The following is a 12,401-nucleotide window of genomic DNA, read 5'->3' on the forward strand; positions in this document are numbered from 1 at the left end:
CAACCCATTTTTTTTTTAGCAAAAAATCATCATTTCGACATTATTTTTTGGTTTGGAATCATTGAATCAGGTATCTTGAGCTATATTTAGACTAAAAATGCAGGCTACAATTTTTTATTAGTTGACAAAAAAAGTGGGGGGGGGACCCAATGATATGATATCCCAACTTTAAAAGTGTGTGTGTGTGTGTGGGGGGGGACATGTCCCTCCCGTCCCCAACCGATTGACGCTCATGTCAGTTTCCATAAAAAACTTGCATGAACAGTTTTACCCCAAAAGTTCAAATCCTCAGTGCCACATTTCCAGCATGCTATATAACTTTACATTACTCTTGAGGACAAGGCCTTGTCTTTCCCTTCATCCCTATAATAAATAATATAACACTCTCCCATAGACTAAGCACACAAACTCACAATTGAGGACCGTTTTCAACAAAAGATGAACTCCCAAGGACATCATAGAATCTGTTGTTCTCCCTTTGTCTGTCTGTCTGTCTGTTCTTTTGGGTATATGTAAAGTACGCCCATGTATTCAGTAGTTGAGTGTACAGTATACTTGTAAATGAATATAAGGGGTCAGACTAAAGATGATGACCTTAAAAAAAATGAGTTCATAGGCGGGTTCTTGTACATGAATGCGAAGCGAATTTGTGACATGTCAAGTTTTCGTGCTGCAAATTTGCAAAAGTTGAACACATTTCAACACCTGCGAATCTTGTAGTAACTGCTTCCTGACGCCACATTCGCATTACATTCGGTTTTGACTAAACAATTTGTTTTTACTGCAAAGAATTCATTACCTGAAAAACCCTGAAAGATTACGACACCCAAGTTCAAATTATTATTGCGAAGAAGTTATTTTTAAATTTAAAGTCTTGTATACGTTCCACTTTCACATTATTTTCTTTGAGTTAGCCTCATGTTGCCTGTTAACCATACTCACTTTATGGCCAATTTGAAAGAAGCGTAGAGTAAAACACTCTCAATCAAACCAATTTTGTGTCGTGCCGTTTGGTTCCCAGGCTATGGTGTTTCTCAACCGGCTTGATAATCCGCTGATGAATTGGCCCTATAGCTGATTACTAGTATGGGAGCGTGTACAGCCACACTGGCCCCATTCACCTGATGCCCAATAAGGAATAGTCCGACACTGCCCCGAGGGTAAGTAGGAATTAAAAGCTTCTTAGACTGCGCAAAAATAATCCCAGAACGCATCCACTTTAATACTCGGCACCGCGAGGTGAAACGGCTTTCATTTCGAAAAAACGGGAGACTCTCGTGTGGCTGGTCTATTCATCGGGAGAAGAACGTTTCGGGGAGTCCAAAATTAGATGTTTTGTTGAAAATCGACAGATATGAAACCAAAGAAAATGTCTCTTGAATAGAAGTTTGTAAAAGTTGGCTGTGGGCCTGTTGTTTGTCCAGAATTTTCTTAAGAAGTGGCTCGTGTCATTATGAGCTGCTGAGTACGGGGCAATTAGTTTCTGGAAATTGCCGTCGCACAAAGGGAAGTTTAAACAAAGAATACTGCACACTGAGTGAACTGTGCTTCACGTCAACCTCGTCCCCATGGCATTGAGCAGTGCGCTCCCACTATGCTCTCTCACCTATGATACTGGCAGGCCTGCCAACTCTCACGCATTGAGTGTGAGACTCACGCATTTCAGGTTATTCTCATGCTCTCACATGCAAAAAAGGATTTCTCACGCTAAAACAAATGAAGAAAACTCGAAAATGATGTTTAAAGGATGATCTTTTGCTAAAAAAAAGTTGGTTAAAGTGGTCAGAAATTGCCTCAGATTGCACCACAGTAATGGGCGTCGCGAGGGGGGGGGGGGCAAGGGGGGCGCCCAACCTGGACAAGCAACAACAACAACAACAAAAAAAAGGAGGAAAAAAAAGGAGGAAAAAAAAAAGGGAAAAAAAAGAAAAGAAAAAGAGGTGCGAAATCATATTGTTGTTAATTTAATGGGTGGGGGGGGGGGGCAAATGTCCCTGCCCACCCTCGAAAAATGATCAATCATGAAAATGCTGGAAAATATCGGGATTTTTTTTGGAAAAATGCGCTTTGCCCCCTCTAGAAAAAATCCTGGCGACGCCCATGCACAGAGCGTCAGCATGTCTAAAATCCAAAAATTTGTGGGGCCCTCAAGTGTGCCCCAACCCACGCCATTAGGGTTTCGTGCATTGCGCTCGCATTAGCATGATTACTTCTAATCAAGCTCCATCGGCAAATTCTCACCCTCGGCTCTTACTGAAAGTTTGCAGGCCTGATCCTGGATCATTTGCATACATGTTCCAAAATCTTGCACGTCATAATTACTGGTAGGTACGGAATAATCTGGTGCCAGGCTGCATGGAAAAATGGAAAACAGTCTGTGCTTATTATGGTAGTAACAGGGAACACATACAGGCAATTTCAGCGTAATGAAAGGAAGTGTGTTGTCTGTGACAGAGCCAATTTACCAACGGTGATAGAATCAATTATCCAAAACGCCGAGTCTGTAATCTCCTTGACCATCACTAGATGATGGATGTATAATAAGATTTGAAAAATACATTAATGAGCTCTTAAAGCCCTGCCATGGATATACATAACACTGTAATTGCCTCCACATCTACGCAGTCTTCACTGCACATTGGGAGAAAAACAACAGCCCCAATTGATAAATAAAAATGCTATAGTTTGCATTACCATGCTTTCCGAGTATTTGGGTGCCCAATGGGCATTATCTTTCCAAATAACTGCACAATATTCTTTAATGTGTACTTCGATTTGTCTGTATGTAATTGCCCTAATCAGTTTTTTACACATTAGCCAGTTAACGCCGGAGGACTTGTAAACACGATCTGGCAATGTATATTCGTAGGGGCGGGTGACAGCTTTTAAATCGTCAAGCTTTCCCTGTGTCTCCTGCGTTGGACGTGTAGACACGTCGGTGGTTCCCAATGTTTTTGTACACAGTGTGTTTTGAACTTGGCCGCTTCACACGGCCTGTCATCATAGCAAATATCACTCCATGGCAAGGCCTTCGGATTGTTGCAAGATATATGATATTTTTTTTTAATGGATAAACCAAAATAATTGGGCCCCAAATACAATCTAGGACCATGAAAAATAACCACAATAAGATAATGAAATACAAAGAATAATGTCCAAGAAAATAAATGACATGAACATATGTACATCATAGTTGAGAAGAGACAGTATCAATATTTAAGGAAATGATGTTCCCTGGTACAAAATTTGTTGCCGCCACTTTTGTATTGCTCCCCAACAATGTTCTGATGAGAAGTATACTGACTCTCAAGAGTCAGTATTTGTAGTGTTTGACTTAATTCATTTAAAATTTGTATTTTTTTCAAAAATTTGTGTTTTTCGTCCAAAAATTACTCTGACGGCAAGTGGTTAAGTATCCAAGATTGCACTCAACTATTGCCACACACAAAAAATTGTCCAAAATACTAACTTCGTGAAGTGATCACATTTTAATTCATGTTTATATTGCTGCTGTGGCACTCCTGCCTGTATGCGCCTCTGATATGACTGACTGCCGGTACAATGCTGTACTCTAAGAAAAAAATATTAAAGGTTCAGTTTTTCACCCTGCCATCAATACAGGAAATTATATCCACTCCATAACTAGGGCCCAATTTCCGGGCAGCTGAGACTGTGGGGCTTGAGTGGTGCTTGATTGAGCTGCATAAACATTTCCTCCAGCCAATCAGATCGATTGACTCTCGAGCACCGTCATTTGGTATGCATGGGGGAGTTATCCATCGGCGGTTCTTATTGGTTTGTTTGTCTTTTTGTCTTCAGGCAATCATATAAGTTGACTCATACTAGATGTCTATTGTTGTGTGTAGTGAGTCATTCGCTGGAAACATTCATTGTTTTAATATAATATTTTAAAATTTGGCAATTACAGTTTGGAGTTTGGCCTAATGATTAAGGTTCATGACTCAATATCAGAGGGTCAAGGTTCGAATCCTGCTGCTTGCCATATGTTGTGTCCTTGGGCAAGCCACTTCACCCCCATTTGCCTCCCTCCACCAGGAGTATAAATGGGTACCAGCATTAGCTGGGGAGTAACCTGGGGTGGACTGGCATCTCATCCAGGGGGAATATAAATATTATGAGTTTAATGCCTAGTAAACCGGAGATAAACATCGGCCTAATGAGCCATCATGGCTTGTGACAGACTTAACGTATTACATACATTGTGTACATATAATTTTCAACAAGATCAAAGTGTGTTACGTTTGTTGTTACCCCTGCTCATATTGACCCCATAAAACATTCCCTAGACTGCCTCAGCTCTCCTTGGAGTATACAGCTGTGATGGAAAATCAATCCATTATCATCACTTTTGAAGTTTTTTTCCCAATTGCCGAATTCAAACACAATAACCAGATCTACCCACAGTACCTAAATTTACTCCTGTTTAAAGTGTATGAAGAATATTTTGACAACGTATCATGCCCAAGGACACAACAAGAACCCAAATCCCGTAAGCTGCAGAATATATCCCTGTAATCCTAGGGTCAATGCACCAGACTACACGGCCACAGCACTCCAGGCAACTCTTAAAATTATTGTACAAAATGAAGCGGAACTGCGTAGCACTGAAGAAAAGTATAGGTGATGAAAACAAAAGTTAAAGCAGTGCTCACCGGGAATTCTTCTGGCTGAATTTTCGGCCCCACTGGGCCTTCATCGGAGCTGGACTGACTGTTTGAATGCAAAAAATCCACTTTCAAACCGCCTGGCATGAGTGTCCTGACCATGAAGACATCGAACGCCCAGCGCCAGGAGATGGAACAACGCATCATCTACAAGCTTGGAACACTCACGCAAGGCGGTTTGAATGTGGATTTTTCTGCATTCAAACAGTCAGTCCAGCTCCCATGACGGCCCAGTGGGGCCGAAAATTCAGCCAGAATAATTCCTGGTGAGCACTGCTTTAACTTTCGTTTTCGTCTCTTAAAATTATTCCTAAATTTTCACCAAGCCAGTCGAGCTAGTCAGCTACATGTATGGCACACTCAGTGCTCATACGGTATGCATGAGGCTGTCCTTCTTCAGTTCTCATTGGGTCATAAATAAGTGCTCAGGTTCAAATTGGGTGATTAAATTTGAAAGAAGAGATGACGCAAGGCCATCAGTGAGTGGTGTGTATGTGAATGACCTGAGCAGGCTGTACTTATTGAATGGCGACTCTGTCGTATATACAGTGGTGTATCTCTTTTTTATGAGAGCAGGTTGAGAGTTCAGGGAGGATTCACTGCCATATAAGATATTGGATTCACTATAACTGCCGCCGCGAGAGGGCATCATCACGACGAACCGCTATCACCCATGAATAGCTAGCAACAATGTCTTGGGAACTGTGTAAATTCGTGACGTCATTTCATTCCCAAGTCAGGACTAAGTATTTGATTGGTCAATTCGAATGCAGTGTTTTGTAATACAACAATTACGGCCGGGCATATAGATCTATAAAACCTAGACAAGCTTGCGCGTATCGTGTAACATAAGAGCGCGTGACCACAGCCTTTGTTGCTGTGTCTAGTTTTTTTTTATCCATGTCTATGACGCGACAATGGGTGAATGACCGAAGACCTGATATAGAAAGCGCCCGCTGATTGGTCAAAATCCAGAGGTCAAGAGGCAGTTGTCTTGCATAATTAAATAGCGAATCACCATGGCCGGTTTCCCATCTTATAGCGTTGTGCATATGGTGCGCACGACTTGAATTTTCCATTATTTTGAAGAATTATCGAACGTAAATATATTGACAGTAATTCAGATAAGTTTTAATCACTTTTTGTAGCCATTTTTTTTGTATAGCTTTCGTAGTGCAATGGAAATAGTTCAGGCTGAAACTTTGCATATAATTGAATACCCTATTCAATCAGTACAAAAAAAATCGCAAAAAAAAAAATCTGACTTACCGACCCTATTTTTGAAAGGCATGTAATCGGAAGCAGAAGTATTTCTTGGGGGGGGGGGGCCTAATGAACAGTGACTTTTTAATATCAAATCAGTATAATATCCCAGCATATCAACAATCGTCATACAAACGGCAATGAATGTCAATTTGAACAAGCGTAATATCACTTCTGTCCCCTGAGAAGAAAAAATATCAAAAAATCAATGACTTCATATGATAATACACATTCACCGACATCGGTGCCAAATCGTTAGCATAGCTCCTATAATCTGTATTGATGACACTTCTTAAGTGACTTCTGTCGATAAGGCTCCAGGCACCTTCACGTGCATTATTTTCATGTGCCTCGTTTCCAAAATATTGGAAATTTCCTTTTCGGTGTAGAATTTCAGAGGTTTAATGGATTTTTGGAAGTGGGTGGGGAAGGAGGGGGGATGAAATTAAATTAGTTATGTGTGTTTTTGTAATTTTTTTTTCAATACATTTCAGCTATGACCTACATGTACATTTTCTGTCAAGGCAGTATCGATTTTGAAAGTTAATAATTTTTAGTTGCTTTCCACCAAAATAGATTTTTTTTAAAATTATTAATTTACTAACAATTCAAAATGTTTGCATTTTTTGAATGAGACATCAAGGGTAAGTCCAAGAAAAGGTCCCCTTTTTGTCCCATATGTATGCGTGACACCCATGTTTTCTTTAATTACATAATCTTTGCAAAGACTATAATAACATAAAAAACATGTGGTTATTCTTGCACATGCCAACAGTACAATAAAATACACTGAAATCCATGAAAATCTGTGGTTACATATTAGGACATAGCCTGCGTAAATTCTTGGACTTGCCCCAGAACAGAAATAAAAGTATGCCACATTTAGTTATGGACTATTTACTGTACAGTTTTCAAATTACTCGCTGGTCCGACAATAATTTTGATGTATCTTTTTGTTCCAAATAGGTGCAAAAGCAACCCAAAGTGAAAACACATTCTCAGAGGGTTGAAACCCTCCAAAATAGGAAAAAAAGAAACATGTTATACAAATTACAAATTCATAAAAAAAAGAAATGAGAATACGTTTGTAGAGCATGGGTAGACTCGGTAGAGTAACTAAACAGATTTTTTTTTTACATTATACATGTAAATACTCGTGTGTATGACTCAAACATAAGCACTCAGAAAATAAATTTACACTTTGAAGGTTTCATCAGTGTGGCTCCTCTTTAAACCTTCGGGCAATATTACGTCTAAAGCCAGTATTTGAATAATTCCTTCTCTCTGCTCCGGAGGACTTGGCCCGTTCTCAAGTCCACAGGATGTGGAATATAAAAAAACCTCTTTCTCAATAATAGGATTTTCATCTTAGCGAATAACAAATAGAATAAAAGGAATAATCCGGTCTGCCCTCTGGCACTTTTCCCCATCATCATCATCATCTTTGCGGGACGGCAACAAGCACTCTGTGATCGACATTTCAGGTTTTCTTCTTTTTTTGAGAGAGAGAGCACTTGTTTATGACAGATTCCCGTTCCCCACAGATTTACACGGGGAGACCAACAGAGGATCTCATCTCGACTCGTCCCGATGTGGCTAAGCAGGCTTGTTGCGATGGATATTTTTTTTCATTCTCCTGCGCAATTGCGTCCAATCAGTAATGAACAAGTCTGTATAAATATATCCCGCACACTGTTGAATGTCGACGCAATACCGCAGTTGCTGAACTTGCGCAGCACGGCCAATTCCGCTAGCTTGTTGTTGTGTTTCTGGAAACATGTTTGGCCGTACGCATTCGGACGTCGGTTGGTAAACAGATTGATACAGGTATTTGATCAGTGGTCTGAATTGGTAGGGCGCGGGGAAAACCCTTCCCGGAATCCCCATCACTAGGGGTTCGCTGGAAAATACCATTGTTGTTTGCTGTGGCTATTTGCAGGTCGGACCCTAATCCCCACACTGGCCTGTAGCATTTACTTAGTGAAATAGAGTTGATATAGAGGGAAAATTCAACCTCCCCCCAAACAAAAATCTGTCATAGTATTGAAGGCAGAGCAAATACAAGTGTGAAAAATCACAATTCTTAAGGAGCACAGTTGGAAAGGCCTTCTTTTGTTGATTTCTTTAAAATGACAGCTTGCCAGGAAGAATAATTTCACAGGGAGTTTAGTCTCCTTACTATCTTTCAACCAAGTTTGTTTTTCACCAATAATTACGCCATTTATTTATTGGATAGCTGCAAATGATGGACTCTGGCTTTAAGTATCATTTACACACATGACTTTCTTTAAATTATTTTAGTAAAAACTCTTTGACAAGGGCAAGCATGGGAAAATCCCCACCAGCGGCAAAGAAAATTATTGATGTTGTTTGCCTGATAAGTTCATTCTTTTCTGAGTTTGCTGTTAACAGAGAATGTTACAATAACATGTTGACATGTTATTACCTCCGCCAAAGAGGTTATGTTTTCATCGTATTTGTTAGTTAGTTGGTTGGTTGGTGTGTCTGTTAACAAGATAACTCAAAACGGTATGGACGGATTTGCATGAAAAGCTTTTTAGGAGTGGTCCTTGGTACAAGTACAAATTGATTTAATATTGGAAGTGATCTGGATCTGGGTCTGGATCCAGGATTTGTTTTTAAGGATTCTTCACCATTTATGCGAATATTTCTTTAAGGTGTACTGACAATATGGCGGGGAATTGTTTAGCCTTGGCGGAGGTTTGCGCTCTCTGAGTGCTCTCTAGTTGTAAATGTAAATCCCGCAAGCCTAAAAAACCTCCCAAAATGAAGAACAAATCTTGTTTACGTTGCAAATTTTTTCTGATGGCACCAATTCCCATTAATATGTGCAATGATTACCGAGTGATCCTTCTCTCTCTGGGACTCACTCTTCATTTTCTTCATCAGTTTGCGGCCGGGTAAATCTCAGTTCGTGTGTGACAGTTCCCGGGCCTTTTTATCTGTTTGCCGACGTGAACACAGTCGGCCGGGCGCGTGTCGGCCCTTTTGAGGATCCCAAATGCCAACGACCTGTTTATCACTCGCAACAGTGCTATTACGGGCGGCGGATTTTAACTAGAGACGTGATTACCCATGAAATATGCATTTGGCAAAAACAAAAATAGAAAAAAAAATCTAATTTTAAAAGGAAGACTAAGTAGGGCACTTAGAGGTGTTTTGGTCATGGTTTAATGGGCTGGGGAGAAGATAGTTGTTATTAAACTGTAAAGTGTGTTGAGTTATTGCCCATTATAAAAATGAAGTTATTGTGATCAATTTGTCAAGGAATTATGGACTCAAATCGTCGGAGTTTTCACGAAGAGACAATTTTGGCAAAAATCAATATATTTTCGAAATTCTTTTTTGGGCCGAAATCGATTAAGTGTATTGTAACGGACATCTTGGCGAATTTATTTTGTCAAAATATATCAGATGAAATCATTGAGATCATGAGAATCAATAAAGGGAAAATTTCACCCAAGTCGTATTTTCAGTTTTCACGAAGAGACAATTGTAGCAAAAATGCACGTTGTTCTATGGGGACAAAATAACGTGCGTGTGTGATTTTGAGTTTTCACGAAGAGACAATTTTCGAGCGCGCGCAAGCAAAACGACGCGTGTGGGCAAAACGAAGCGCGTGTGGGATTTTGAGTTTTCACGAAGAGACAATTTGTGCGTGTTTGGATAGCGGAGAGTTTGAGTTTTCATGAAGAGACAATTGGATCATTGCCAATTTTCCCTGCAAAACCAATCGCCTGTGGAATTTTGAGTTTTCACGAAGAGACAAATGACTATGAACGTTAATTGCTCCGCAATTAATTGGTCTATTGACTCGCAATTGGTACAATGTGTAAGTGTGAGATTTCAGCTTACTATCGGTATAAAAAAATAATCAACATGTCCTCTAAAAGTAGGCGAAATCTAGTAGTTCAAAAGGGGTTCTGTAGTTTAAAAAGGGTTCAACTTTAAAGTCGATTTTCTCAAAACTACATTTCAACGCCCCGTGGTCACAATTCTCTCTTCGTGAAATCTCTGACGAAATGTGTAAAGCAATTTTGTTTTAAATCACCTTTCTTACTAATTTTTTTTTTCTCAGATGTAATTTGTTTGTTTATTTTGGAAATGATGAAATTCCCAGTGCTCGAGAGTGAAAACAGTAAAGCGCAGAAATGAATGATACAGCATTTAAAAAAAGGAAGGGAAAACACACATTTTGTGGAACCTTACGTTGTTGTTCAGTTCAGTTTGAGAATTTTGGATTTTCTTACATTTTACTATGTCCTCTACATAATCAACCAATTTCAAGACACAAAAATGCAGTATTCGAACTTAATTACGCTAATTACACAAAGTGGCGAATATGCGGCAACTCAGTTTTTCGTTTTGACGAAGTAACGGATCTCGATTTACCTCAAATTTACAGCAAAAATATCAGAGCCCACTCCATCAGTGTTACAAAACCAATGGTAATTTCCATATGCCTATGACCAACAAGTGGTAAAATTATTCCGCTTGCAGTAACTCCCTTTACTGTCCATGAATTGCAAATTTTCTTTATCTTCTCGACCATCTGCATGAAGACAGGGTATTTCACAGGGGGACTGACCACTAAAACATTGATAAGTCCACCGATAACTTAATCAGCCCCTGGCCACTAGATACAATCGCTGGTCTTGGCTATATATTAGATAAAACTGCGGAAATAAAAAAAACCCTGCAATATGTTAGTCAAGCCTTGTGCAGCCACTGCAAATTTAAATCAGTATGTCTCTAAAGACTGTGTTGCTCATCATCTGCTGTTTTAACCCTCCTGCTATTTAAACAGTACCAGCCAGTCAATCCTGCTTTATGTAGGCTGGGAATTCTAACTGTTAAAAACAGTCACTTGTTTGATTTTGACTGAAAGGACTACTTGGCACAGAATGTATATTTACATAGGAGGGTTAATCTTTTTTTAATGTATTGAAGCCAATATTCAAACTGTATTGGATGTAGGTTAATTAAGATATTTCCCTCTAACATATGAAGAGTGTGTTTTTAAAACGCGATAAACGCCATTTTGTTACCATTTTATAGAATCCTGTCCTTTCCTGGCTGCTCGAAGTAAATTATTAATGGTTGTCATATTTAAGCACAATTTAAGAATGCCAACGAGCGAAAATGTAGATTAGAAACTGGCATTATACTGTGAATGTCCTATTTGTTTTCATAACCGTGCAACTTATTAACTTTTTTTCTCTCAAATGGATTATCGCATCTCCAAACTCTTCAGATGCAGTTCAATGAATATTGTCATTTGTTTGGGAGAATTACTGAAGAAAAAAAAGAAGCAATCAGTTTTGAACAGTTTTCCTTCTGAAGCAAGAATCCTTCTGCATTACTTCAACAGAGATAATGAAATTATGCTATATGTGGCATTTTTTTTGATAATTTATCAGAATTTGTCTCAATAGAAACAAAGATGGATGGATTTTTTTTTTACGCCTGATATATCATTTCAAGGTAGTGAAGAAGTGTGTCAACTTTTGGCACTGCCTTCTAAGTTAAGGAACAATTTTTAACTCTGCACGATAAGCCAACTTGATTGTGGTCGTTCATTTTTTTCCTAAGCAGTTTTTGTTTCCCTGTTGGGAATAGGCTGTATATCACAAACAGTAAGTTCAGATCTATTTTTCAATTTAAAATAAGCATGATTACACTTTAATTACTGTTGTATCACCCACAACAAAGTACACATGTGAGACTTTGACGTTAACGCTCCTTGCAATTTCCACTCTATCACCCCCTTACCACCCACTCTCCCCGCCCACCCTCACTCACAACAAAACCTTGGCTTTCTTTCTGAAATTTCTCCCTGAATGCACTCGGTGGTAAAATCAACCTTTTGCCGTTTGCAATTGCAAATTTTATCAATTTCATTACAGTCAATTCCATTACATTCTTATATGTCAATGCTACGCTACGTCGTATTGTCAAGAGCAGGAGTCGGTACTCCGCATAACGCGTGTCAATGTGATAATCTATGCGCCAGGCCCTAGGGACCAGTGATGGGCGGTTTAACCAACCGAGTCATTACAAAAGATTAGGCTTGGGACTATATTTTAATAATACCATATAGTGACAATATTCTTCGATATCCAATAATACCAAATTTCATCTCATGAATAGTTTGGTTGTGGTACCCGCTGCTATATCAGATTCGAACCGGCCAGCCGACCCCGGCAAGCTCGGTGGTCAAGTGGTAAGACGTCTGTGCTAGTAATTAGGAGGTTGTGGGTCCGAGTCCCATCTGAGTAGTTTTTTTCTCACAATCACTCGGGAACAACACTGAGTATACACAGGGTTTATGAAAATACATTGATGAAGGACAAAACTCACTGAAATTTACATCTTATGAATAATACTGAATGATGGTGTTAAAGGGAAAATACAACATTTGCAAACATCAAA

General features: G+C 39.3%; 1 protein-coding gene across 1 annotated transcript in view; it reads left to right on the forward strand.

Annotated features, from left to right (window-relative positions):
- Positions 1-12,401, forward strand: part of LOC119724664 (potassium voltage-gated channel subfamily KQT member 3-like) — a 59,152-nt gene that overhangs the window by 30,849 nt on the left and 15,902 nt on the right. The window contains exon 3 of the mRNA XM_038195818.1: positions 1,022-1,160. The gene's annotated coding sequence lies outside the window, so the exon portion shown is untranslated. The remainder of the gene's footprint in view (positions 1-1,021; positions 1,161-12,401) is intronic.

The sequence above is a fragment of the Patiria miniata genome, unplaced genomic scaffold, assembly GCF_015706575.1.
Source record: "Patiria miniata isolate m_02_andy unplaced genomic scaffold, ASM1570657v1 HiC_scaffold_18, whole genome shotgun sequence".
In the NCBI taxonomy this organism is placed as follows: Eukaryota; Metazoa; Echinodermata; class Asteroidea; order Valvatida; family Asterinidae; genus Patiria; species Patiria miniata.